At 38.4% G+C, this 26,630-nt stretch overlaps 1 protein-coding gene across 2 annotated transcripts in view; it reads left to right on the forward strand.

Moving 5' to 3' along the window:
• The window catches only part of Esrrg (estrogen related receptor gamma), a 519,748-nt gene that overhangs the window by 230,313 nt on the left and 262,805 nt on the right, over window positions 1–26,630 (forward strand). The window lies entirely within an intron of this gene.

Below are 26,630 nucleotides of genomic sequence, written 5' to 3' on the forward strand. Positions count from 1 at the left end.
ACTTGAGCCACAGCACCACTTCCGGCTTTTTTCTTTTTTGCTTATGTGGTGCTGAGGAATCAAACCCAGGGCCTCAGGTATGCAAGGCAAGTGCTCTACCACTGAGCCACCTTCCCAGCCCTAACTGTGTATTTTGAAACAAGTTTCTGAAGTCATCTGAAGCATGGACTAAAATATTTTGCCTTGATTTTCTAATTTATCTACTATTTTTTTTCTCCTCTCTATTGCCATCCTGTATTCTGGATGCTTGGTGAGTTCCTAGATGTGTGCATCAACCAGGAAAGGGTAGCTAGAAGAATGTGTGCCACTTTCCAAAGAAGCGCTTTCCTTTTGTTATTCTGGGTTGATTTGTAGAATTTGTATCATTGATGAGCATGGGCAAATTGGTGACAAAATGCTAATGATTTCCTGACTTCAGGTTGACAGCTATGTTGTGAAGTGTTAGGTCTTTAGTAAACTCTATTTTATTAGTTCAAATGGACCTGCAATGTGAGCTCATTAGTTTTCTCACCTTTAGCAACTTCTGTTTCCTTTACTTTGTTTTAATACTGGAAAGTACCATGACTCTCTCCACCCGCTCCCCACCACACACATCAGTATTATGCTTATAAATTGGGGAAATTTTTTAGGGTTTCCTTGTTTTCTCAATAATACTACAATTAGCTCTGTTTTAGGTGCAGATTCAATATCCATGGTTTAACCAGCTGCAAAGTGAATATATTAAAAAAATCTAGACTTTTTTATGTCTTTATTCCCTAAATAACATAGTATAATCACTACATATATATCACTTACCATTTTATGTTCTACTAGATACATTATGCCATCTAGAGATGAATTTAAAATATGCATAAAGATTTGCATAAATTATCTGCAAATACAATGTCATTTTCCGTAAGAAACTTGAGCATCCATAGGTTTTGCTATCCTGAATCCTGAGAGATGTTCTCTCTGGAAACGAAAGAACTACTACACATGGTCATAGGGCTGCATAATTTATAATCTGAAATTATTGACAAATGCAACATTTGCAGTGATCATTACAGATTAATCCATTTGTTTGGTGCAAGCACTTGAGATGCTGCTGTATTGCTTCTAGTTTGTGTTCTTGTTAAAGATACATGCTCAACCAAGGCCCTTAGGCCTTAGGGTGGAAGTTGTGAAAAGCTTTTATGAACATAAAAATCTCATTGTGATATACTGACCCTCTTTTCTGCCATTAAACATTTCTTATCCCTCTACTCTAAATTCTTTCCAGTCTATCTAGAGTATAAATTGAAAGACCAGACCTTCTACAATCTTATCTACAGTCACATTGTGTATGGGTTGGTTTACCTTACTTCCATAGCCCATCTACTTTGTGCCATAAACATTTTAGTATTTGGAAATCTTTGCTGATTTGCAGCGTCAATCACAGTCATGACAACCGCCACCCCTTCTCTGGCAAAAGGGGGCAAATCAGACTTGCAAGGTGAAGCTCTGTGGAAGTTGTCTTTGGATGTTTAAAACTAGCCAGTGTAGATTATTTCCTGAAACATATAGAAAGAGCAAGCTAGAGTCACGATCTAGTAGAAAGAAATGGTCAATTAAAAAAAAAAGCGTGTGTCACAGTCTTAGCTTTAATCTTTTAAATGTTTATTTAGCACAGGGATTTATCAATTGAAGTTTTCATAAGTTTTTAATGTATGTGCCCATAAATACCTTAGAGAACACAAATCAGAAAGAGTTGGGTTTCTTTCATGAGTGAAAACAGTATCATGTTAATTAGAAATCCTTAGTCTGATTTATTTTTTTCCCCCAAGGATCTGATGGGGGTTGAAATGGTACAGGTTACCTAAGAAAAGGTAGTATTTATTGAGTGAGTTTTATGGGAACAGCATACATAAGAACTTATGAGTCCATTTGGATAAACATTATTATTATTGGTATTTTTTTTGTCAGTTGTGGGGCTTGAACACTGGGCCTGGGCACTGTCCCCAAGCTCTTCAGCTCAAGACAAATGCTCTATCACTTGAGCCACAGTGCCACTTCTGGTTTTCTGGTCATTCATTGGTGATAAGAGCCTCACCAACTTTCTTGCCTAGGCTGGCTTTGAACCGCCATCCTCAGATTTCAGCCTCCTGAGTAGCCAGGATTAGAGGCATGAGCCACCGGTGCCCAGCCATGGATATGATTTTATCGTATGCACATAACCATTGAGTCTTCAAGGAAATGAACTCCAAGAAATGGAAACAAGTGGCGGTTCTTTGTTATTTTGCTTTTTCCTCCCTCTCCTTTGTTGCTGTTTTTTTTTTTTATTTTTGTAACTTTTGTCTTATATGTAAGTTTTCTGTCTGGGGGAGGGTGAGGAAGAGCATGGAAATTGTAGGACAAAGGGTGAACAAATAAAGTAATGGTACTCACTGGATACTATGTTGAAAATGAATCAGGGATCCGGGCTGTAAAAACTGGGAGAAAACAAGGGAAGAGGCAACACTGTTCAAAAAGAAAGGTACTTAACCCCATGATCCATGTGCCTGTGACCCCTCTTACATCACCTTCACAATAAAAAAAGAACTTACGGCATCTTGGAATAGCAAAGAATAATGTCTATAAATGTTAAACATTTAGGATTCAGAAGGTCTTAGAAATTATATAGCCAAGCTCCACCTCCATTTTTCAATCAAGTTGTTTAATTCACAACTGATTTTGATACCAATTCCCAATCACTTCACTGTTATTAATAGATGCTAATAGAAATCAAGCACTTACATATTTAAACATTTTGTGTATATTAAGTAGTCCATTGCCTTACTTCTTGTGTATTCTTTTTCATACACTTCTCTCCACAATTTAGATCTTAACTCAAAAGTTTGCCTCTGTAGCGCAGTAGTACAACACTTAACTACCAAGCCTGAGGCCCTTGGCTCAATCCTCATCACGGAAAAAGGAGGAAATTGGAATGGAGTTCAATGAGACAGTATAGACCAGTGAGTGGTTCTTTTCTCCCCAAGAAGGAAAAATAAAGTGAGTGTGTTTTATAGCATAGAAGCAAATATTGAGCAGCTAGTTCTGTTCATTTTCAAAAGTCAGATCATGAGTGTGAATCATGAGATTCACAGATACAGCATTGTTGATGGCTTAACTGGACGTAAATAAAAGAGACTAGAAAGCCAGAGTTGTTCGTTGCTGTTGAGGCAATTCTAAGATGCTGCAATATCATTTGTCTTAAACCTTCTACTTCTCCAAAAGAGAGTGTTCCAGCATCCTGCTTTGGGGATATGCAATAGCCCCATGGTAGGGGTGGGTACCCCCGTGGGCGATAGGTTGTCAGGTTTTCTGTCATTGCTCTTGTACTAACCCTTCACCCCATTGTTTCTGTGATTCCTGTCATCAGAAGTTTCTCTCCCTCAATTTTTCCAAAGACAAAAATAGAACAAAAGGAAAAGTGTTATGCTTTTTAAGGAGTAGGTGAAGGATGTAAGAAACAGATGATCAGCCAGCTCCATTTGTTTTCAGCCTTATGCCTCACCCTGGGCGGTGCCCTGAGCTTCCTGGCTGAAGTCAGCTTCTGGTGCTCTCTCGCTTGATCTCCATTTACTGTCCATATCTTTTCATCATTTTCTGCTCTCTACTCTGTTTCATGATGACATATATCACAGCCGGAGCCATGTTTCCTATTTTCATCAGAGATGGAGAATGTGTTTGTGTTTCTTTTTTTTTTCTTATTACCTTACAGATATTAATTGAGCTAAAAGGGTCAGAAAAGTCATTATCTTCTTAAAACTCAAAATCCTACCATTCAACATGTTTAAAAATATCACCTGCTTTCTTATTAATGTGTTCATATTTTAATATATGTTAACATTTGCTGTATACCTTAGTCTGATTATTTGGATGAAATATTTTTTTAAAGATGTACCTTAAGGAATGGAGCTGTCAATTTATTTTTCTAATGAGTCTGCTTACTTGAAGGGTGAGTCCTTGGAGCATATTGCTTTCTGCCTTTGGGACAGCACTCTGATTTTGGAGAAGTAAGCAGTCTTTGTGAAGTGATGCAGGAAACAAAGCTTGTTTTCTGGAATGGAAATTAACTGAACCTGAGGCCCTTTCTTATACCACTATACTTGGTCCTCTTCTCCTTTAATATTTTAGTGAATTTTTAAAATGACAAACAAAATGATTCTGGCTCTTGGCTTCTGGAATGGTATTCAGTTGTCAGCTAAGTCCAGGGAGGAGGAAAAGAAGACAGGTTTTCCTGAGTATTTTCTTTCCTAGAGAAAGTGAAAGGCTGGTTTTTATTACAAGTTTGTGGGCCCTCTAGGTATGGCTCAGGGAAATTATTCCCCAAAGAGAAAGCTATCCTTTTCATTCATGCAACTTGAACTTTCCCTTTGGTAAAACTTGAACTGTGCTGAGTAAAACCTCTAACTTTTCCCTCTCTACTCAGTAAACTTTTACATTAATTCTCCAGAGCAATAACTCTCACTCACTCTCTCCCAAAGGAGATCAGTATCTAGAAAAAGGGGAATGTTTCTATGTAGATGTCAGCTCAAACAAGCATGTCTCCTAAGAGGTTTCCAAAAGGGTCCACATCCACTTCGTTGCATGAGAATGGGATTTTTTTTAAATCTCTTTAAATGCCTATGTTCTCCCAGTGGGAATGCTTTAGATTAGGAGACTTGGTAGATTTTAAGTGATACTGTGAAACATTCATCAGAATTGACTCCTGGTACTGCAGGATAAAGTTCTCACCTACAGAATCCTGCTTCCTCTCTATATCAGTATGTAAAGTGAAAGAAAAGCGAGGAACAGAAAGATGAATACATACAATAACCTTATTCTATCTGGAATATTTAAACTGTAATCTCAGCTGGTCGCTCACACTGTAATCCTTGCTACTCAGGTGGATGAGAGAATTGCAGTTTGAAGCCATCCTGAGCAGGAAATTCCATGAGACTTATTTCCAATTAACTGCCAAAACAAAGGACAGAATGTAGAGCTGTCGCTGAAGTAGTAGAGCACGATCCTTGAGTTCAAGCCCTAGCTAGGACTAGTGCAAAAGAACAAACAAACAAAAATTTTATCTCATAGAAGCTGAGAGGACAAAGGTGGTTAGCAGTGGGTAGAAGAGTGGAAAGGAGAAAGGAAATGAGGAAAGACCCATCCATGAGTACTAAGTTACAGTTAGGTGGGAGTAAGAAGTACTGTTATTTTCTTGTACAATAGGGTGACGATAGATAACATACCATAGTAATTATATACTGTATATTAAAGGAAGCTGGAAGAAAGAATTTTCAATGCTTTGGCCATAAAGAAGGGATAGATGTTTGAGAGCTAGTTAAGGACAATGACAGTGAGTTACCAAGAGGTACCTTTAAGAATGTTTTCCCTAAGTCATATCCTCTCTAACTTCTGTCCCCTCAACCCAAGACCTGTGGAACTTTTACACTGACGTCAGCCTTTAGACTTTCCCATCATGGCAGCGTGTCTTAGCTGGTGAAGCCAAGTTTTCATTTGTAATCATGAATGCTTATAAGGCATGAGGCCAAGGTTTCCTAAATTGCTCACTGAACCTCATTGCAAATTTATATTGAACTCTTAATGGTGGGAGCATTAAAAAAATTGGAGCTTCTGAAAGGTGATCTCATTTCAGAATCTTTTTTTTCCCCTGCATCTATATTCTCTGAGTTAAACCACATTACTGAAAAAAAAAAAAATCTTTAGTTAAGCCAGAAATCTGGAAGTGTAATTGTCATTGAATTTACTTTAATGATAAAAACAGGAAGATGATCATTCATTCAGAAAATGGTTATTGGCTCTGCTATGTCCTTAGGCACTTGGCTCCTCCTAAAGATGAATAAGATACAGCTTTTATCCTCAAGCCACTTAAACATGAGAAGGAAAACAAAGCAAAACCAAAAACCTACAGAGTCTTATCATCTGTAGGAAGTTAGAACAAGTTACCTGAACCCTTAGTGACTTAAAAGACCCAATATCCATAATTGTGGGTAATGTCTGAGGGTCCGGACATGGGGAACAGCTTAGCTGAGTGGTTCTGGCTCAGGGTTTCCCATAAGGTTGCCTTCACGGTGTTGGTCTTGGCTGTACCACCAAGGTACCACCGGGCAAGAGGACATGCTTCTAGGATATGTCACCTGGCTGTGGGACGGGGGTCTCTGTCCTTTACCATGTGGTGCACTCTACTTGGCTGCTTATAACATGGTAGCTGGATTTCTTCAAAGCAACAGTGCTGAGAAAAAAGAAAGAGGACAAAGCAGAAGTCACACTGCCCTTAATGATCCAGTCTCAGAAGTAATATACCAGAACTTGTGCAGTCTTGCATTTGTCACATGGATCAATCCCGGTACCATGTGGAAGGGTCCTTTGCCAGGACATGGTGTCATGGTTGGAGGATTCCATTGGGAAAACCTTGGAGGCTTTATACTTGGGTCTTCCATCCCTATACTGACCTCTTGAGTTTCTAAGCTTTGTCATAATAAACCACAATAAAAAAAATCTCTAAATTTTAGTTAGCATTATGGGAGGTGGGCGGAGAAACGCAATAAAATGTAGAGAATACTATATGTGGATTAGCCAAAAGGAAGAACAGACTTGAATATCTGTCATGTAGAAATTCTGAACTCTTTTCTGACGTGATTCTGACTTTGCAAAGAAGGGGATTTAAGGTTGCTGATCTTATTCCTATCAGCAGCTGTCTAGGAGCAATTCTTTTTCACCAAGGGATCATGGTGCCTTATGAAAATTGAAATGGGAACAGCATGAAAGGCTGTATTTGAATGAATTCCCTCTATGGTTCCTATGGAATGGCATCAAAATCAACTGTAGCTGAGCAATTTTTTCTTCCTGCACTGCTACATTAAATGCAGGGTTTGTTGTAAGATAATCTAAGAAAAAGAGTTTTGCCAGTACATTGGCTAATCACTTCTGATTCTGACTAAAGTGGCATCTCTCATTATGTGGTTCTCTTTTTAATGACTTGAGTCATTCATGTATTCTATAGAACAGCATTTTTTTCCAGTCTGAGAAAATGTTGGTATATTATGTGTATGTACTGATTAAAAATGCATATAGAACCCTTTATGCATATGGACTGCATTATATATTTTCCATATGCCTGTATCCATTCAAAGATATAAAATATGCCTATGCAGATGAAACTTTTTTCCTCCCTCTATTTCTCCTGCATATTTGTTTTTTGACACAGTTGGTGAGGCTGTAAATATCTATGCCAACCTATCTCCCTGGCCGTTCCCTGTTATAACCTGGCAAAATCCTTGGAAGTATATAGAGAGTAATAGCTGGAGGGAAAGGAAGAATAAATTACATTGGTATTACTTTTTAGTACAGTACTTATACCTAGACTGCTTTCCAATCCTTGCTTAATACAAGACTAGAAATAGAGAAATTGACCAGATATAGGGCATGATATGAAATGAGATATTTAGCGAATCATGCATGGGTGTCACAGAGATAATGAAAAATACGCAGGCTCCTTGTTATTGTGTATGCACGTCGTAGACCCTCGTGGTCACAATATTATTAAGTATTCTACTTTAAATTTGATATTTTGGATTCCAGTACTACTAGTAAAACATGCTAATTATAGGTCATGCCAGGTAACCCTTGATCTTCTTTCCTAGAACTCAAGAATGTCGCCTATTTATTTTCTGAGAACCAAACAGGAAATCTAACTGATGGCAAGGGGACCAATTGTGATTTAGTTGGAAAAGAGTAAAGCAAGCTTCGGTCCTAGGATTTTAGTGAAGCATCTGATATAGGCTAGCATATCCCCATCTGCAAAACTGTATAGGCAATGTAATTCATTAAGCAAGATTTCTCTAATTCTATAAAGTTTTCTTCAAAACCTTTATTTACTTTCTTATCACTGTGTAGTTTATATATTTACTAGTGCTATGAAGCAAATGACAGTGTTTATAAAATAAATGTAAATCGCCTATAAAATAAATCTAAATCATCAGTAGTAAGAAATTTGTTTGTTGAAAGCAAAGTTCAGCTTTATTTTACAAATACATCTTAGAATGTGTTGGTGAGGGTGAGAAAATCCCTGGCTCCAAACTATTGATCACAACGAGCATAGTTCGGAGAAGTCTAAGTGATAGTTTTGCAAGAAAATTTTTTCAGAAACCAAATCTCTCTCTAGTTATGTTTTTCTCTGTTGTGTAATTAACTTCTTGTACTGTTTACTCCTTAAGCTAAGAGGTTCAGCTGCAATAACAGGAATGCCAATTCAATTGAATCCAAAGAAGTACCTAATTATACCCTATCACAATGAGCTTGGAGGGAGCTAAGTAGTCCCAGTTTCATTCCACAATACTCTACAGTGCTGAGATTATGTCTTAATATTTCTGTCCTTTCTATGGCCCTTCTATTAACAGAACAAGGTAGCTGACCCATATCCAGTTAGTACAGCTCTATTAAAAGTTTCCAAACCAGATAATTCTTCTCCCCAAGTGTGGACAAAGGGGATAAAATTACAACCAACTAAAAAGCAATCATAACTCATGGTTCTAGTCTTGAAGTCTTTCTTAAAGTATTGTCACACCTTCCAATATATTTTATAGCCTTATTTCTACCTATTCCCTGCTAGATTTCTTTATTATAGACAAACTATCCTCTACTGTCCTCTGAAAAATGTATTATGTAGGTTAAATTTATACCATGCCTTTTTTTCAAGTTCAAATTCCATCCAACTATTACTATGATTTTCACAAGTTCTTTAATCTGCTCTAAACCTTCCAACCAGAAAAAGAAAATTGTTCTTTCCTTTACATTCCTAAATTATTTTATAACTGATTTTTGTGTGCAAAAGACTTTTACAGAATAGTTATGCCCATGTTCCACTGGGTAAAAAAGAGAAAATACAAATGTGTCTTGTCTTTGTTATAGATGGGGAACTGGCAATAGAGTGAGTGACTTTGTGAAGGCATGCTATCACTAAGCTTCTGGCTCAGGCCCTGCATTGTAGAGGATAAGCTTTTACAACAAGCATTCTTGCAGATGTTGAATGAATAATAAAAAAAAAAAAAAAGAAGCTTGGCCCAGGTGGTTCATACCTGTAATCCTAGCTACTCAGGAGACTGAGAACTGAGAATCATAATTCCAAGCCTGCCTAGGGAAGGAAAGTCTCTGAGACTCTTTATTTCCAATTAACTAGCAAAACACTGAGAGTGGAGCTGTGACTCAAATGGTAGAGTATTTGCTCTGAGTGAAAAAGCTAAGGGACAGTATCAGGCTCTGAGTTTAGCACATCCAAAACACACACACACACACACACACACACACACACACGAATATAAGTAATTATTTATTTCTCATTTAAAAGACCAAAGTGAATGGTCTAGGTAGATGGATAGCTTTGCTTTTAAAAAATTTTATTGTAAAGGTGATGCGCAAAGGGGTTACAATTACATGAGTCAGGTAATGACTCATGTAATTTTAACAATGTCACCTCTTTCCTTGTTTTCTCCCAGTTTTTCCCTCCTAATCCCCCTCCACCACAAGTTGCATGGTTAAATTTCAACGTAGTGTCTAGTGAGTATTACTGCTGCATTTGTTCACCCTTTGTCCCACCATTTCTATATTACCCCTTCCTCTCCCCAAATCAGACAAACTTACATACAAGACAAAAGATACAGAAATCAAGAACAGCCATGAAAGGAGAGAAACAGGAAAAAAAATACAAAATGTAAAATTTTGTAAAGCTCTTGTTTCCATTTCTTGGAGTTCATTTTGATAAGAATCATTTTATATGACCATATGCACATAGTTATTGAACCAAAGTAGTCTTCTCTTAAGAATATCTTCCTTTGGTCTTACTATGTGAATGTTTTTTTTTAGGGGGGGGGGGTCCGGTCTTGGGGCCTGAACTCTGGGCCTGGGTACTGTCCCTCAGCTCTTCAGCTCAAGGCTAGCGCTCTGCCACTTGAGCCACAGCGCCACTTCCAGCTTTTTTTCTTTTTGCTTATGTGATGCTGGGGAATTGAACCCAGAGCCTCAGGCATGCAAGGCAAGCGCTCTACCACTGAGCCACCTTCCCAGCCCCATGTGAATGTTTTGAGTCCTTTTTTTTTTTTTTTTGTCAGTCGTGGGGCTTGAACTCTGGGCTTGGGCACTGTCCCTGCACTCTTCAGCTCAAGGTGAGCACTCTACCACTTGAGCCATAGTATCACTTCCGGTTTTCTGGTGGTTTATTGGAGATAAGAGTTTCACGGACTTTCCTGCCCGGGCTGGCTTTGAACCATGATCCTCAGATCTCAGCTTCCTCAGTAGCTAGGATTACAGGCGTGAGCCACCAGCACCCGGCTTGAGTCCTTTTTAATTTATCATGTCCAAGTGTACTTTTTTGTCTTTTAATATCCATTGGGTTTACTGGTAGATTTATAGCCACATTCTAATTATTACAAATGAGGGAAACCACGCAACCTATATTTCTTTGAGTCTGGGTAGCTTTTCTGCTCTCAGTTTCTTAGGAGATCTGAATAGACTCATTTTGCCACATGAAATTCATAGCTTCTGAGGTTGCATTTGACCTAGATCATTTCAGCCAAGGAAGGGAGCCAAGAGCAAAATTCAGTTCAAGATATTTTCCCCTTGAGTAAGTGAAGTGAAAATTACACTTTTGCTCATAATTCATTAGCAAGATCTTAGTCATGTGGCTCACCCAGCTGCTAAAGTGGAAAGTGTGGTTTAGCAGGGGTGCAGATAACGGGGAGCAGATCTTATGTACACAAGTCCCAGTGGTTGCCACAGACCCAGCCTATACATCTTAGGCTTTCCAGCCTGGTGAACTTTGCTCTACATAATGCTTTCTCTAATAAAAAAAAATCCTACTAGTGAAAACTAATGTAAGAAGGTGAAGAATAGCAGGTCCAAGACTCCATGTTGTTTAGCTTTAGCAGGGATTCAGATATGACCCTTCACCCCCAGACTTTTGTTTCCTCCTTTGTGAAATGATAACAGAGAATCCCAAAACTTCACAGAATACTAAAATTAAATAAATTCATCAATGATAAATTCATTGATGGGATAATTTATGGATGTGCATTGCATGTGTATGGTATGTGAGACATGGTGCCAGTCAGCTTTTCATTGTTGTAACAAAAATACCTGGAGTTAAAGGAGGAGAGGTCTAATTTGGGTAATGGCTTCAGAGGTTTTGGTGGGTGGTTAACTTTGGGCCTGTGGTAGCAAGTATGCCATGGTGTGAGCGCTTGGCACTGCAGACCTGTTCACCTGATGGCAGCTAAGAAACAAAGAGAAAGAAATGGAAAGGACTGGCATCCCAACCACCCCTTCACACATCCATTCCAATGACCTAACTTCCTTCTACCACTTCCCACTCTTAAAGGTCCCATTAATGCCACAGGTCAGCCCGTGGCCAAGCCCTCAACACTTGAGTCTTTTGGGGTCATTCATGATCCAGGCTGTAAGAGGCACGTAGGTGTCTTCTCTTACATAATTATTTTTCTACCTGGATATTCATGGATAGGTATCAATGAATATTACCTGGCTGACTCTAATGACTATGATGTCAGACTAGAATTTCCTGGTATTTGTACAAAGCCCGTATGTACTGGCACTATAGAGCCCTCTTTTCACATTTACTTTCTAAAGTGAAAAAGTGTGTATAGCATACAAGGCTTTATTCTGGCTTGTTCTTTGTGTATTTCTGCTAGTTTCACATTCTCATTGTATCTATCTTCTCTAGAGCACAGTGAGCCTTTTATGCTTCCTCTACTGTTAACCCAGTGCTGAACACATCGTAGGGCACTCGGTAGACATTTAGTAACTCAAATTATTTGTCATTCCATTGATTTACTTGTTCTTTTGGGAAGAATTTCAGTTTCTGAGATCATATTCTGGCATATTCCATTTGGTTCTGATGTATGATATTCATCTTTATACCTCCCATCCACTTCCCATGCTTTGCAGCCAGACTGAAGTCTGGTGGAGGACTTCATCCTCACCGAACACAGATCTCTGCAAGCATCACAGGGTGTAGAGGAGAGACTCCCTACTATGCTTGTACCAGTCAGAGTCTATCTTCAGCTCTCTACGAGCTGTCTTCCCTCCTAGACACTAGAAAACACATAGCAGATACTGATACTACCCTTTCCTTGGTGGCTGACCTTTCAGGAGCAGCAAATCAGACATGTTCTGTTTCAACCCACCCACGGACTGCACCTTCCTGAAACCCCGTTGCTCTTCTCTAGACCTGCTGTGTGCTATGGTGGCTGCAAGCATGCAGCAAAACATGCGAAATGTTATGATCTGTTGCCGTGCTGACAGCAACTAAACTACTGCTGACAAACAGTTTTTAAATAGAACGTGTTAGTGCACTATAGTATTTTCCATCTTTGATTGTTCCCCCTTTGCCACACCTAAGACAGAATGTTGGAAGTGTGTCATCACAAAAGCTTTAGTTTCTACTTCCAGCCACTCCTGTGAATGATCTGTTAGAAATTGTGCATGTGAAATAAACAGAATGACCAGGTACCAATGGCTCCTGCTTATATCCTAGCTAGTCAGGAGAGTGAAATCTGAGGATTTCAGTTTGAAAGGTAGCCTGAGCAGGCAAATATAACTAACCAGCAAAAAACTGAAAAGTAGAGTGTGGTTCAAGTGTAAGAGCACCAGTTTTGATTGAAAAAAAAACTCTAAACAAGAATGCAAGGTCCTGAGTTCAAGCCCCAGTACTGACATAAAAAGGAAAAACAGAAGAGAGAAATAGAAAGAAAAAGAAAAAAAGGAAGAAATGAAGGAAGGAAGTAAAAAAGGAAGGAAGGAAGGAAGGGAAGAAGGAGAGAGGGAGAACAGGAAGAAGGAAAGAAGAAAAGCAGAGAGAAAACATAAAGAAGCAAAGCAATAGTGATTTTTTTTTCTGTAATGAGACCTTTCCCTTGCTCAAGTATGTTTAGCTGTTTAGTTTTATCATCTGTTATCATCTGTTTTCTTTTATCCTCTTGCTTTCTGGAGGTACCATTTTGTTATGAACACTGAAACCAGCTTTTCACTCCCATGCTGAACAAAAAAAGACCTATGAAGTTCAGAGGGCCCCATAAGACACAGACCAGTGCAAACAGTACACCATTGTGACAATGTCTGCCTAAGAGCCCAATGTCTGCTATCCTAAGAGCCCACCCCTCAGCCCTTCACAAAAATGCTGAGAGAGCAAACTTTCCTCCTGTCCCTGCTCAGATTCCTTCCATCCCTCGCCCCCCACGTTTACCGAACAGAGAGACTGACATTGCCCATTAGTAACTTTAAATGCCAAAATCACATTAAAGACCTTAAATTGTGTTTTAAATGATGTCTTGGGTGTATGCGTGTAATCAAAATATAGTGTGACAATGTAAATCCTCAGAGGCTGGTCCTCTGATGGTTCAATTTTGCTAGCTTTTGTGATACTACAAATTTTTAAGTTCTAAAGAAATTTTATTTTTTTTGAGGAAAAGAAAAAAACCTCAACTCTTGTTAATGCTCTACTTTTCATTCTGGGCAGTGAGGGTACTCCTCGCTGTTTTCCTGGTTCAGGCTTTAGCTGTCAGGGTTTGGACATCAGTTCAGAACATTGTCACAGAGGGAATGTTTTTCGAGTGTTATCTCCTTGTTTGCAGGAATCCAAGGTGGACCTGGTAGAGAATTGTTTAGTGATAGAAACTGAAATTGCAATAAAAAGAGGGATGGCCAAATTATGTAAAATCAGAATGCATGAATAATTCAGTGCTCGCTTGAGTGTGATTTTTATTTTTATTGTTAAATAATACTAGCATTTCTATGAACTAATAACAGTGGCTAACCAACTGGTAAGCTTTTTTTTTTGTTGTGGAGGGTTTTGGGTGAAAAGGAAAAGGAGGAAGAAAGAAAACCAGGGCCAAATATTCATCTTTTAGAAATGGAGTGTCCTCCAGTAAATTTTGATACAATCATCTGGCCTTGTGTTTCTTCAACTAGTCACAAGTTACAGAAATGAAGCTGTGAGAAATTCATTTAGTACAGCGTTGTTTTTAGATCATATGAAATAACTGGAATGTCTTATGAAGTCTCTTCTCTATTGAATCTCAGAATGTGAATCTACAGCTTTATGATTTTTTACATGTGCATTCTAGAATAGAGGTGTTCATGTTCTAATGTTCATAAAAGTATAAAGGGGTTTCTTTCACAATGATTCAAATATACAGCTAAGATATATAGTTGCTGTGGACCATGATGAAGACCTCTACAAGGAATTTATTTTAATTGTAAGCAAAAGTTATTTTAAGCTAACTAACAAAAAACAAAAGAAAAGTGTTGACTACCATAAACTCTAACATCATGGCTGTTAGGAGGTAGAGAGATTAGGAGAAGAAGAGAAAAATGAGTGAAAAAATGTTAACTTCTTATAAAAATATTGAACACTGGACAGAGAAAAGAAAAATATATGTTACAGGAAGAAAATTCTCAAAGAACTGTTACAATTTTAGTTTGTATAAGGTATGGACAGACACAGCTTTGGTTTATTTTGGAGTTGAACCCAAGGCCTCATGTATGAGCTCATGATGGACCATTGAGTTATACTTCCAAAACCCACAAATGCAGATTTTATGGCCTTGTAAAGTGAATGAAATGGTTGTTAGCCTGGAAAAAAGAACTGAAAAAGATTAAGAAATAAAAGCAAGAGGTAAGATGAAAAACAAGTACAGGGCCCCAAATGATGGTGGAATCATCCAAAATTATAACAAAATACAAGTTAATATGATTTTTGTGTGTATGCACACATGTGTACACACTTGTATGTGTACATGCACATCAGTACTGGCTTTGAACACAGAACCTACGTGCTGTTCCTTAGTTTTTTCTCTCCAAGATGCCACTCTACCACTTAAGTCACAGCTCCACTCCTGGCACCTTTTGATGGTTAATTGGAGATAAGTGTCTCCGGGATTTTCCTGTTTTAGCTGGCTTTTTAGCTGGCTTTGCATTGCAATCTTCAGATCTCAGCCTCCTGAGTAACTACTATTATAGGCATGAGCTACCACTACTCAGATTTAATACAACTTTTGAAACCCTCTGATACTTGTTTTATCTAATTATTCTTAAGAAGATTGCAAAGCATTTCATAAATCAGTCATAGGAAAAGTTATCAGGAGTTTCAGAGCCAAGTGAAGGCAAGAGTCTTAGGAAAATGTCATTTTGGGTGGTCCCTTAAAATGAAGTCTGGTTTCCTTCAGAATCATCAAGTATTTCTAAGATCTTAGAAAGGTACATTAGTGGGTATGCATCCCATTAGGAATTTGTGGCCAACGAGATAGGAAGAGATGAAGTGACTGACATTGGTTGGGAAAGTATGTATATAAACTGCTTGTCTTTTAGGATGAGATGATAGATCTGTAGATATCCTACAGAAAATAGAGATAGAATTAGAAACTGTGATTTCTTCTGAGGTTAAAAAAAGATGAATTTATTTTAATTAAAGATTAGTGATAAATGAATTGGACCTATAAAAATAACTTCTATTAGGTATCTGTGGCTTGTGACTGTAATTCTACCTACTTAGGAGGAGGCAGAGATCTAAAAAACTTCAGTTTCATACCAGACATGACAAAAAAAATGGTGCAATTGTATCTCAACAGAATAACCTGGTTATGGGTGATGGAAGCCAGCCTCAGTGGGAGGCATGAACAGGAGGGATTGGTGACCTGGTTAAAATGCAAGACCCTATCTCAAAAATAACCAGAAGGGGAAAAATGGTTGGCGTTGTGGCTCAAGTGGTAGGATGCTTGCTCACCAAGCCTAAAGTTGTGAGAAAAAAATCTGAGAAAAAAATCTGAAGCTCTATGAGTGTGCAAGTGATACGTACATTTGGATTAGTGATTGTACTGTTCAAAAAGTAGCATATGTTTGGAAACATCTTGAAGTCTGTCATATGTATGAGCTTGATTCCTCACACTAAGCAGATCCCTGTTAAATGCATTGTTTTAAAGGAACAGAGATGTGAGCCATTCGCAGTGTGATTGAGGCATTTGACAGGGCAAACTACAGAAATAAATTTTAAGTTCACAAACAGAAGATAGATTAAAAGCACCTGAAAACTATCTTCACATGTTATGAGCCTCTTCTGCTCCCTCAGAGATTCTAATATGCCAGTGACTATTTTTAGGGGAAATGTAAAGTTGGAGTTATTTCTTCCCTTCTTTATTTCCTCTCTATGATAACTCTTCATGAGATTATTTATAATGAACATGGGGCAGCCCACGTTTTGTGTGTGTGTGTGTGTGAGAGAGAGAGAGAGAGAGAGATAGAGCAGAACAGAGAAAGAGAAAGTGTTTCTCCAAATTTCTCACTGGTTCGAAAGATTGAATACCTGTTAAAGCTGACAAGGGATATACATTTTTATTTCAACCATACATTTCCCATCACTTTCTCTGACTTACTTGCTTTATTTACTTGTAAGTTGGGAAATGATTTGATAAAGCTGATTTGTTAGGATCCCAAGCTTTGACAGAATTGGAGACCTCAAACTCATATTGAGTCTTCATTAATGATGGCCATTAGTCCTGTTCTGAACTATTGATGAAATGTTACAGCTTGCTTGAGAGCAGAACTTCTGTTCTTTTAAATAAAGAACTAGTTCATTAGAGGCCCTTTCTAATGAAAATGACCTAATTCTGGCTGCTAAGTGCTAACTTAAAAAAAAGGAAGACAACTAAAAGATAGTTTGCAAAAGATGCATATTGATTCACATAAATCAATGATAGAGCATGATTGAGACTTGAATTCTCCTGGAGTGTCTGAAATGCCCTCTATCTTCCCTGTGCAATAGCAGAAAATGTTTGCCTGCATTTTGATATCCAGCATGGAAATTAGATACTAATATATACAGGGAAAGACAGAGACAGAGAGAAAGTACTTAACATCCCAAGAAGGAAGGAATCGTGCCATTACTCACAAGTGGCAATGCCATGACTGACTTACTTAGTCATCCTATAACAAGTGCAGGAACCAACAAGAAGGGGGATTTAAAGGGCAGATCTACCAGTCTCATTATAATAAGTGTTCTTGTGTGGCGCTTCAAAAACAAGGGCCTTCGTAATCTTCCCATAACTATTTGCTCACACAAGGCTTGCCAAGAACAGAAAGAAATATCAAAAATAGTTTCTGTTTTTAGACAGAAAGGAATCATATATCATAATTATTTTGGAGATGGATATTGAGCTTTTATGCTTAATAAAAACGTATTAGGGTTTATTTTCTGAAAATGTTTTGGTCATCTGAGGTTCACAGCAAGGCTAGAGGACCCTAGGGAAGACTGTACTGATCTTCAGACTTTCCAGTCAGGTGTGTCACCTTAAACATGCCACCATTTGCATGCATAGGTGGCTGTCCACCTCTATGGGGCATAAATATGAATCTGGTCAATTTGGCTTCTACTTGGCAACTTAGCCAATTTTAAGGAATTCTCTGGAAATGATCTGGAGGGTTAGGCTTGCTATTCCTCTGTGATTTCTGTCTTAGCTAGTTTCATGCGTGGTTTTTACCAGATTGCCATAGGAAGAAGACAGAGCAAAGAAGGAAGCTTATTTGTCCTTAAATGCGTGATCTTCCCTGCATTAGGGCAGCAGGGGTGGTATATGTGTTGACTGACTTCTTTTTGCTGGCTTCAGTTTGTCCAGTAAGATATAAGCTCTTTTGAACTGTAACAGTATATTTGGCTTAGTGATTGGAATGCAGATGCCCTGAACTGATGTTGATTGACTTGTCCAGGGACCCCTGTCTGTATATATTCACACTGTTAAGTATATAATTTGGACATTGGAAAAGAAGAAAAATTCAAAAGCTATTCTGAAAACATAGTAAACAAGGTATCTGTTATCTGCTATTTTTTTACCACTTCTTTTGAGAGAAAAATCTAAGTAAATTTTACTGATTTCTCTAGTTTTTACTTTCCAGCAAAGATCAAGAGAAGAGATATTTCATTGTTCTTCTGGTATACATCCCTAGTGTGAACATAGTATCTTGTCCCATAGCAGATGTTCAATAAATCTTTGATGGTGAAAGAATGAGTGTTATGAATATGATGAAGTTAAAGCAGTCATAAATTATCCTCTTCTATATACTTATCCACAAACCAGGTATATTTCTTTCTTGTTTTGGATGATGGCTATATTGCTTGTTGATTTCAATTTGGGTTTAAAGAGTGAAGTTCTTAGTTAACACTATGAGGCTGTATCACAAAAATGTTGATTTAAAACTTCACTAAGTCATTGAATTCAGTGATGAAAACCAAAGATATGCGACCCTTCTATGTTGTTGGTCTTAAAGTTACATTAACATGGTGCTGATGACTCACACCTGTAATCCTACTTAGGAAGCTGAGATCTGAAGATTGCAGTTCAAAACCAGTCTGGGCAGGAAAGTCCATTAGGCTCTTATCTACAAGTAACCTCCACCTCCAAATCAGAAGTGGAGCTGTGGTTCAAAGTGGCAAAGTGCTAGCCTTGAATACAAAAACAGAGGGGCAGCACCTAGGCCTTGAGATCAAACCCCACTACTGACAAAAACAAAGTAATGCTACTTAATCATGAACATATGAAAGCTTGTTTTGCTGAAAGAATTCTAATTCTTGTGCTAAAGTCACAGTTCTGAGATTGATAAAAGGCTTATGAAGAAAGCATCTGGGATCTTGGTTGTAGTCCTTACTAGATTACTAAGTGCAGGACTTCCCACTGGACTCACACTCGTTTTTCTGTAAAAATTGCTCCCACTTGGTGGTTTGTTGTATTGTGAAGAAGAGAGAAATTAGAGCAGACTAATCTGAAATCAAAGACACAAAGCCCTAGATCTCCCTCCACTCTGGTTTTCACTTTGATAAATGAAAATAATGCCAGTCAGAGACCCATCCAATTTCTGTGACAATTAGATAAGGACTTGGCTTTGTTTTTTAGCAACATTTGATAGAACTAGCTCTTACACTGTACCCAAATATTTGTGATTCCATGTTTTCAGCAATACAAGGCTTTACAAATCATCCCAAGTTATCAATAACAACTTTTAAAATGTTTAGGCCTTCCTGGGTCAGCCCTCACCACTCCTGTCAGGTGAAGAGAAGAATTACTGGGTTTTTCTATTTCAAATCTTATATACTGAGCGTTTTCAATTTTGAAAATGTCAGCACATTGACAGTGCTTCTTGCAAAAGCAGCTTTGTTGTTTTAAATTACATTTGTTAAGCTTTCGAATCCATAATATGAATGATAGGCCCTAGTGGTATTTATGTAAAAATTAAAACTGTCAAGTTGTATTAAGGTTTAATCATTGGCCGGGACACCTGAGCTACAGTTTACTTTCATAAGATGGGGCTTTCTTCTTTCTTTTTATATATTAGTTATTTTTTTAAATCTCAGTCATAGAAATGTGTTTGGTTTAACTTACATTCTTAATAACTTATGTAATTTTTAAACTTGTGTTCTTAATAAAAGTTTCAATTAACTTATAGAAACAAGAAATAATAAAGTGTCATGAGATTCATATAATAGAGTGGGTGCTGGTAGCTTTACCCTTAGAATTTCATTTGCTCTTTAGCATTAACCCAAGGGTTATCTATGATATTCCTCATTTGGAAGAAGACTTTAGGGAGTTTTAACCCCAAACTGTAGGGGGTTTTGTTCTGTCCTTCTATTTCTTGCCTATGAATTTTGACTCTCCTCTTATGACCACTGAGACATTTCAATCTTCTTCAACCTTTTTGGCTAAATTCACAAGAAGATGTGTTAAAATAATTTTAAATGCATTATAATTCAAAAGATAAGACTTGCTGTGTGCTGGTGGTTCACATCTGTAATCCTAACTACTTAAGAGGCTGAGGTCTGAGAATCATGATTTGAAGTCAGCCCAAGCAGAATGTTTATGAGACTCTTGTCTCCAGTTAACTACAAAAACGCCAGAAGTAGAGCTGTAACTCAAATGGTAGAGTGCCAGCCTTGAGCACAAAAGCCAAGGGATAGCATCTTGGTCCTGAGTGTACACACACACACACACACACACACACACACACACACACACACACACACACACACACACACACACACGTATGAATACCTTCTCGAAAACAGTGGAAGATTTTTCTAAGAGAAAATGGATAAGCAAATCATCCTACATGGTTATGTAAATATAGTTCAAGTTTAAGCCTGCTCACAACAAGAGAGCTACAATTAAAACTTAAATAACCACCGAAAAAGGATTGTCTCCAGAGTTCTGATGTGTATACTCACTGTGTTGGTGCTGTCATCTAAGAATTGAGTGGAGTAGTGTTTGAGTGCAAGGTCACAGTTGCTCAGACCAACAGAGCTGCCTCACATTGTTGGTCTGGAAGCCCTAGTAGCACTGACAGGTTTCTGTTCAGAAATGTAGGTGCCCTCTCAAGTTCAGTACGTTTATCAGATGTTAGTCATAAGCTTCAGTTCTTAGTATTTCTTTCTCTCAACACAATGAACTCAGATAGTGTTATTTCCTTAAGAGTTTAATCTGAATTAGATGCCCTTTAAGGCAGAGGAAAACTAATTAGGTTTATCCAAGTACAGTAGATCTTTGGTATGTTTGGGTGGGGGAGAGGGGAGATATGTGAAAAAAACATGAATGCATGGGATGTATATACTTTGACTCTCTAAAATTACTCAAATTTACCTAAATGGTAACTATAGTAGCTATTAGCCTCTATAACTTGAAACTACATAGAGTAGGGTATATTTCTGTCACAAAATTTCATGGTGCCCCCTAATACTATTCACCTAAAACTAGATTTTATTTCACACTCCTTATTTATTGTGAGTACTGTAAGGATGCTTGATTCATTTTTTCCCATAACATCATTCACTTTCCACTAAAAACAAGAAATGTCAACATTCAACATATGTAAAATTTTTACTTTGACACTTAAGCATGTTACCTTTTCATTATTTTGGGGGGCACTATTTGTTTTGGGGGGAAGCTAATGTGGAAAAAATTAAGGGCAAGGGAACATTCAGCAAACCACACAACTGATGATAATTCAGGACTGACTGTAAGCTTTACTACATCAACGAGCTGTGTAATGCATGTATGAGAATCTAAACATTTTGTCTCTGAAATCATCTTTGATTTTTTTTACATATGGTTCTTACCACCCTTGGAAAAACTGCATGAAATAAATCATAAATGAGGTGATCTTACTGAAGTAAAACTGTGAAACACGTGAAGTCTATATTTCAGTGAGAAACAAGGCTTCTCTTTTATATCTGTAATATATTGGGGTTTGCTAAGCATTCCTTCATCAGAAACTACTTCAGGTCACCAGGAATCCAACTTCTGACCACATCCAGGATTCACCAAAATAAAAAAGTAAGTAGACACTGCTGTTCTGTTGGATGATCTAGAGATCAATAGGTAAGGACCTGACATGGAGTGCCTGTTGTGTATGGAATACTATTCAGATTCCCTTTTGGACCAAGAAATAATGTTCTACTGTTGCAAAAAAATTGACAGTCCATGATTAGGTCGCCCCACATGATGGTCTCTTGCCTCAAATAGGGAAAACTCTGAAGAATAACTAAGTTCCTGGTTACGCTGTACATTGTACTTCCAGCTTCTCTCTATATGGGTTTCTGTTTTCCTTGCACTCTTTTCTTACCAAATTCTTCTTGTGGTGTGGTGTACTCTGTGTGTGTGTGTGTGTGTGTGTTTGTGTGTGTGTGTGTGTTCTTGTGTACCAGTACTGAGGCTTGAATGCAGAACCTCATCTTCTTACTCAGCTTTCTGGTCATTGCTGATGTTTTACCACGTGAGCCACAGCTGCTCTTCAAGTTTTTTGTTCTCACTAATTGGAAGATATGAGTCTAGTGGATTTGTCTGTGGAGTCTGGCTTTGAACCAGATCTCAGAGAGTTTTAAAATTTCCCCAGATCTGAGACCAGATACCCCAAAATGGCTGCTAGATATTTACTCATTAATTAATCTCTGCATGTGGCTCTTCTGTTAATTAATTTGAAGTGATAGGTACCAGGCTGGGGAAGCAGATATTATCTGAATTTTAAGCCAGCAGGCAATGCTAGGTCCTGTTTGTACATAGGCATCAGTGTGGAAATGATAACAAAACAGAAAGTATAAATATTAACCCACAATTAGAGAGGATGAATTGAACAGTGTATCTGCTTCTCAGAAAAATACATTTGTCTGGTTATTCACAATCAGAAATGCTGGATCGTGGGGAGTGGAAGGCAGAGAGGAAGAAAAAGAGGAAGAGAAAGAATATGAATGTTTTGCAATAGGACTCTTTCCCTGGTATAAGTTGAGACTTAAGAGATAAATAAGACAAAGTTCTCATTTCAAAGATTAGGGAAACTGTGTCTGCAGGAGGATTGAATGTGAATGTTTTAATTCAGTGATAGAAAATTCAAACTTAGATTTTGCTCCTGCTCTGTTGTTCTTTTAAAGACCACCTTGCTGGTTCTTATCAGTTGTTTTCACTCATCTGTAACATATTGCAAAGAAAAGCTTCCTTTGTGGAAATGAGTGGAATAAAAACTGAAATACCACGCTGGATATTCCATTAGATAACGTAAATATTTGTGGAAACTTTTCATGGGTTCTTGCGGCGATGGTCTTCATGTTGAGCTGGCTGATAGCTAGACTGCTGGGCCACCACTGGGTAATGGGATGAGTTGCCAGACAGAATTTTAGCTTCCCTTCAGAAAGCCATCACTCATAGACTTAAATCCTGGATCCTCACTGCTGGAAGAGTCTATCTGTAGTGCTTTATATTCTATTACCCCATAATATACAATGCATTTTATTTATGTTAGTCATCTTTTATATTGAACTGTCACAAAAATACGTCACTGCTGATTATAGCCTGTATAGGCAAGCTACACTAGATGAATTATTTTCCTTACTGTAGATCATACCAGACTACCTGGCTGGGAAAGGAGGATAAATTCAAAGCCGTGATAGATAAACTTCAAAAGGTTAAGAGATGACTGGGTGTGGAGAAAGGCCTGCAGTTAAAAAATGCTGAGTGGGATCCACTTTCATCTTCTTACTTCTTAGGCTCCCATTCATCTTCTTACAACACACTGTTCCCAAACGTTGTGAACATCTGTAGTTACTTGTTCCTCTTCCCGCCATGTCCTAGCCTGATACTCAGGGCTGTCTTTCAACAGCGATAATGACCATCCTCATTTTCTCCTTTAACTTTGTCAGGATGTAGAGGTCTTGAGTTTTTTTTATCCCTCTATCTCTGAGAAGTTGTGGAACATTCTCTCCTGAGGGCTATAGATAGACTCTCTTTCTATCAATATATTTAAAGGTGTTTCCATTAAGTATTGTCTATAGTAACCTACTGTATACTTGAATGGGCCAGGGTCTTCATAAATCTCCACTTAAGGTTTATTTATTCTCTAATAAGTAGTACTAGAAGCTGTGCTAAGGTTACATAGTGAATAAGAAACAGCCCCAACCTGCCAAGAGTATGAAAGCTAAAGAGAAAATGCAGACACGTGAATACGAAATTGTAAAAGTATATGGTAGCCAAGCATTGGTAGCTTGCATCTGTAATTCTAGTTTTACAGGAGGCTAAGACCTAGAGGGTCTCGGTTTAAAACCAGCCCAGACAGAAAAACCCATAATATTCCATCTTTAGTTAACCAGTAAAATGCTGAACTGATGGTGTGGCTCAAGTAGTTGAGTACTAGCTGTGAGTGAGCAATCTGAGAGATAGCACAAGGTCCTGAATTCAAACATCAATACCAACACACACACACACACACACACACACACACACACACACACACACACACACACACGTATGTGCACATACACAGTTTGTGGTAAGCACCAGAATAGACCCAGTGCCTTTGTGAGCTACTTTTGGAAGTAAGTAAGAGGTCTTGACATTCACTAGGATAATTCCTGGCAAATTTGTGTCGAGGATAGAGAGAAGAATAGTTGATGTGTTCTGGGGGAAGGCAGAGGATTGTTGGAGAACTGTAGCCACTGGTTACAGTCATTGTGATTTGTTATTATAAGGTTGGTAGGGAGGAGAGAGGCGATGGCAGTAAGGAAGGAGTCTAAATACAGGCTTAGGCCTGGACAAAAAGGACCTTTAAACACATGTCAAGCAGTTCACCCTTAATCCTAAGAGTAACAGGGAGCTATTACGGGGATTTACATAGAGGAGTGACAGGAAGGGCTTCCTATTTTAAAATGATCGGTGTGGCTTTGTTGGCTGGAATTGATGCGAGATCAGAAGCCCGAGCCATTTATCAGGATCTTTTAAAGTGTTGCTGGTGAAAGGCAGGAATAGCCAAGACAAGGCAATGGATAAACAGATAAGTGATCAACTTGGGGCAGTATTGCAACAACAACAAACATGTGCCATTCTATTTATGTAGGAGAGAATTCAGGATGGGGGATTTGAACAACTGGGAACAGAGTATGGCTCATCAGCTTGAATAACATCAGAAAAGGGATATTAGGCGGAGGGCTGGTAGCAGTTGAAGTTGAGTGGTCAAGGCATGCTGTCCATCCAGCCACAGGTTATATGGCTACAGAGCTAAATCGCTGGACAAAGAACAAGGCTGGGTTGGACAGGGCCATGCACACAGCAGTGGGAAGATTTACAAAGGTCTCATCTTAGAACCAAGGCAAGATGGTACAGCAGCACAAATACGGGAACAGAGGGCAGAAGGCAAATTGGGGTTAGAGCGCTGTTTGTATCAGCACCTTTTTTTTATTAAAGCACATTTTCAAAAACAATGAGAAACTAAGAAAAAGCAAGTTGTTCTCTCTTCCACCACCTTAATTATTTCTACATTCTGTTTTAGATCCTGTTCAACCACAGTCACAGTTTGCATAGGCATTAGAGTAGGAATTTAATGCTATGATCGAGCCCTTTTCATTAATACATTATAAGCAGTTACATGTTCCTTTGGAATGTTCCTTTAGGAACAATGACTTTGAAATACAGCAGTGTCTTGAGGATGTAATATGCTGGGCTCTATAGGTGGAGGGGGGAGAAACAGATTTGGATGGTCGAGCCATCGTGATTTCCATTCATAAGGGGAAAGCATGATATGAAGGCAGTATAGCATGACCAATGTTAGAGGGGACCGAAGTTTAGAATTTCATGTGGCTTTTGTAATTCCTGAGATCTGACCACACTTCTGTGGAATATCATGTCCTTTGACACCCGTGCCTACACAGGACTTGAAGGAGAGCATCCATGTGGCTCCTGCTGCAGTCTTGTATCATGGGGCAAGCCGTCATTTGAAGAGGAATCAAGGTGTTTTCTAAAGATTCTCTATATATACTTTAGGTGCACAAAACAAGAGACAAAGAGAGGCGCAGAACACCAGTGTCCCTGGCTAGGAAAACAGTTTCCATCAGGCTCTTTTGTTTGGGGTTTGTTGTGGTACTGGGGCCTGCACTTGGCTCAAGGCTGGCACTCTACCACTTAAGCCATACGTCCACTTCTGGATTGTTGATAGTTGGAGGTAAGAGTTTCGCAGACTGGTCTCCTGAGCAGCTAGAATTATAGGCACACCTTGGTGCCTGGCACACCAAGCTCTCTTTTTTTTTTTTTTGGTCTGTCATGGGGCTTGAGCTCTGGACCTGGGTGCTGTCCCTGAACAATTCAGCTCAAGGCTAGCGCTCTACCACTTGAGCCACAGCGCCACTTCTGGCTTTTTTCTTTTTGCTTATGTGGTGCTGAGAATTTGAACCTAGGGCCTCATACATGCGAGGTAAGTACTCTACCACTGAGCCACCTTCCAAGCCCCATACTAAGCTCTTTTAAAGAAATAAACAGGCTCAGTGCACTGATGGTCATGTCAAAACATCTACCTTTTGGTTCAAATTGTAGCTCTACCATTGTTCAGCTCTATGACCTATGGCTTGAATGCAAGCATCAATATATTGTAGCTGAATATTCCATTAACAGAAACAATGAGGAGTCAAAATGAAGTAATATATAAACAAGCCAAACTTCAAAATGTTAGTTAGACTTTCATTATTTTTTATTATAACCATCTACTTTTTATTATAAAATCTCTTTAGTATCTTGGTATATTGTGATTAGCGTGTTATCTATGGTAAGGGTCCTGCCTACATCAATTCTGCTTGATTTATCAAGGCCTTCTCATTTCCCAAAGTACATGATATTCTTAATATCCTTTATTCCCCACTGCTCATCTTATCTTTTTTAGCCTCAAAACAAGCTGGTCTGCAGCTGCTTTCTCAAAAAGATAGGAGGCTGACTGTTTCCCCTTATATAAAAAGATAGTTCTGTCCTTTTATTTCAGCAAAGATCTTAACGGCTCTATGTTGAGGATTCATATGTCTTTCTATCTTTTGGGTTGTTGAAGCCTTCATTCTTTCTTTTGTCCATTTTTTTTCTCTTTCTGAAGAGAAAGGCTTGTCTCATAACATTTATACAAAAGCGTTTTTATAGTTGACTACAATTAACAATTTTCTCAAGTGTAGAGAGATCCTTATGGTCTTCAAGGGATTCAGTGATATAGAAATGAATTCCCTTAGTATGATTCCCTTCTACATCAAGAGAGACTATGGAGTAAATAAAATTAGATGTTTCTTAAATTGG

The sequence above is a fragment of the Dipodomys spectabilis genome, unplaced genomic scaffold (genome assembly GCF_019054845.1).
Source record: "Dipodomys spectabilis isolate Male_0828 unplaced genomic scaffold, ASM1905484v1 ptg000069l, whole genome shotgun sequence".
In the NCBI taxonomy this organism is placed as follows: Eukaryota; Metazoa; Chordata; class Mammalia; order Rodentia; family Heteromyidae; genus Dipodomys; species Dipodomys spectabilis.